The 3001-nt window shown below is 40.0% G+C and overlaps 1 pseudogene; it reads left to right on the top strand.

The window, feature by feature from the left end:
- Positions 1 to 1033: 1033 nt before the first annotated feature.
- LOC132010581 (actin-related protein 3-like) lies at positions 1034 to 1862 on the top strand (annotated as a pseudogene).
- Positions 1863 to 3001: the final 1139 nt, after the last annotated feature.

Below are 3001 nucleotides of genomic sequence, written 5' to 3'. Positions count from 1 at the left end.
CAAGAGAGAACAGTAGAATAAATAAGGAGACAAACAGTTAACTTACGACCAAACTTCAACATCAATTTTATAGGTGCCCTTTAAAGGGGTCAATGATGTGATAGGGTTCATGTGGGTTCAGGTATTCCTGCTGTGCTTAATTTCATCTTTGAAATAGTAGATTCATTCAGCATCTAAAAGCAAGTACTAGTGCCAGACACTTTTCTAGCTACCAGGAATAGAGCAGTTCACAAAATGAACAAGGTCTCTGACTTCATGGAGTCTTTAGTGTACTATAATTTAATGTAATTACAATAGAGCATTATGAATATATTGATATCCAAATGTATAAAGCAGTCATCTTGTATGCACCCACAACTCAAACACAGAGTTTGGATCACAGCTGTGATCCTCATTTTGGTCACCAACACTTCTTTCCTAAGAATCAAGCCAAAATAACAAAAGTTGCCTCTTTAGCCACAGAGTCAGACTTGAACCAGTTTCTGGACCTGTTTTGGCTTTTTCTCTTTGGTCTTATTTTGTATCAGACTATGTCTTCATTGTACCAATCCCCATTTCCCTACTTTGGAGAGCCATCCTCCTCCACTGAGAAAATGCCTCCAGCATCAGGCCAGTGGCAGGAGCACACCAGCTGCTTCTGATAGGCTCAGTGTCCTCAAAACCTTGCTTTCGTTCCCCATTTCATCACATGACTTCTTTGACTTGTATTTTCTTAAAAGGATGGTATTTGTTGTGATGAGTACACTAGGTGTTATATGTAAGTGATGAATCACTAAATTCTACTCCTGGGAACAATATTACATTATATGTTAACTAACTGGAATTAAAATAAAAATTTGAAACAAAAGAAGGTAAAAAAGAATAATAATGATGCAAACAATAACCTGGAAATCAAAGTGTTATCTTGCTTCCCCTATAACCTCCATTCAAAACAATTATACAGAATTCTCTGACTGTGGTCCAGCCTGGATCTTACTGCGACATGGACATCTATGGCCATCTTAGCTTCCTGGGAAAAGGCAATGTGAACCTGGATTTCTTTATTGGGCATGAAGTAATAGGAAAAGCAACACGTAGCATGAAGTGGCCAACTCAGTATGGTATAGTTGAAGACTGCCACTTGATGGAAAGGTCTATGGAACAAGTGTTCTTTAAATACGTAAAGCAGAATTTGAAAGTCATTGCTTTCTGCTGATTAAACCTCCACTAAATGCTCCCGAAAACAGAATATATTGTTAAAATAACATTCAAGCCCTACAAAACTTCAGGCTTATACAAAGCCATGCCGGCTGCTCTTGCATAGGCAGCATCCCGAGCATCAAAACAAGTAAGAAAATTGATAGTGACTGGTGTGGTGACCAGATAGTGAAGATGGTACCACTCCTGTCCTTCCTGGAACTGAGGGACCTGTGATCTGCAGCTGTGGAGGGCACATTCCAATCACAGGGCAAGTTATAACATATTTCATTCAGCAACTGCTGAGAGGCTGAGAAGTAGGAATTCCTCTAGAGCAATCCCTGTAAACAGCTATGGAAGTAAAGGAGGGCTGTAATTATGTCTGCCCTGATTTAGGAAAAGAATCAGCAAGTATGACACAGGAGAGCCAAGTGGATTAAACAGTCTACTGGAATCAAGGCAATCTCAAAGAAAGAATTTTCCACTGACGTTGGTTATGATGGATCCTTGGGACCTGCATTCTTTTTCATCCAGAATTTGCTAATCCCGACTTCACACAACCTACCCAAAAAGTACTGGATGAAGCAATTCAGAATTATCTGATTGGTATCAGGGTTCTCTCCACAATAATACTGATGTCCCTGAACTGGATGTGGAAGGACTTGGAGTGCACTTTCCTATTCTGAAGGGAAAAGGTGACCAACTAAAAGATAAATTTCAAAAAGTAGCCTCATGTACGATGCAGAGAATGCATTTAATACCACTCAACCATACACCTCAGAATAGTTAAAATGGCAAATTTGTGCAATGTTCATGTCTCCACAACCAAAGAAATAAATTTAAGAGAAAACTTTCAGGCAACCTCATGACACTTGCCGTTACCCATTTATGGGGATTTCAATATAATTAGGACAAGGGATTTCAGTAATTAGGAATTGCTACCATCCTCAACCAAAGGTTTACGTTTAAGTGCTTTTAGAAGTAAGAAGTTAGTGCATCAGATTAAGTCTAATTACTTGCATTCTTTTTCTTGCTAGAAGATTTCAAGCAAAGACAAGACTGCTAGACGAGTTTAAAAGAAAAAAACAAAGGTGATGCTCCCAATACTCAGGTACTATTGCACCAGTTTCAGCCGCTGCTGGAGACTTCTTCCGGGTTCACAAGTCTAAGCAGGTCCCACCGACCCAACAGGTGCAAGACGGAAACAGGGAGCTCCCGCATGTGCACAGTGGTCTGCTTCTAAGGGAGATGTTATGACCTCTCTTACAATCTGTCTTGAGAGAAATGACTGGCAATGCTGAAGCTGAATCACATCTCCACTAGCTGATTTGGGATTGGTTTTAATGAAGCAGTTCCCTCTATTTTTTTTTTCTTTCTTTTCTTTTTTTTTTTTTTTAAGATTTTATTTATTTATTTGACAGAGATCACAAGTAGGCAGAGAGGCAGGCAGAGAGAGAGAGAGGAGGAAGCAGGCTCCCTGCTCAGCAGACAGCCCCATGTGGGCCTCGATCCCAGGACCCTGGGATCATGACCCGAGCCGAAGGCAGAGGCTTTAACCCACTGAGGCACCCAGGTGCCCCTTCTTTTCTTTTCTTTTTTTTTTTTTTTTTTTTTTTTTTTGTGTGGTTTTTGGTGTCTGACTTCTTTCACTTAACATGATTTTTTTCAAGGTTCATCCATGTGTAGCATATATCAATACTTCATTCCTTCACACAACCTGTCTTAGTTCAGGCTGCTATAACAAAACAACATAGACTGAGTGGTTTACACAACAAACATTTAGTTCTCATGGTGCTAGAGGCTGGAAAGTCTGATATCAAGGTGC

The sequence above is a fragment of the Mustela nigripes genome, chromosome 2, assembly GCF_022355385.1.
Source record: "Mustela nigripes isolate SB6536 chromosome 2, MUSNIG.SB6536, whole genome shotgun sequence".
NCBI classification, from domain to species: Eukaryota; Metazoa; Chordata; class Mammalia; order Carnivora; family Mustelidae; genus Mustela; species Mustela nigripes.
This window is presented reverse-complemented; position numbering and strand designations above follow the sequence as displayed.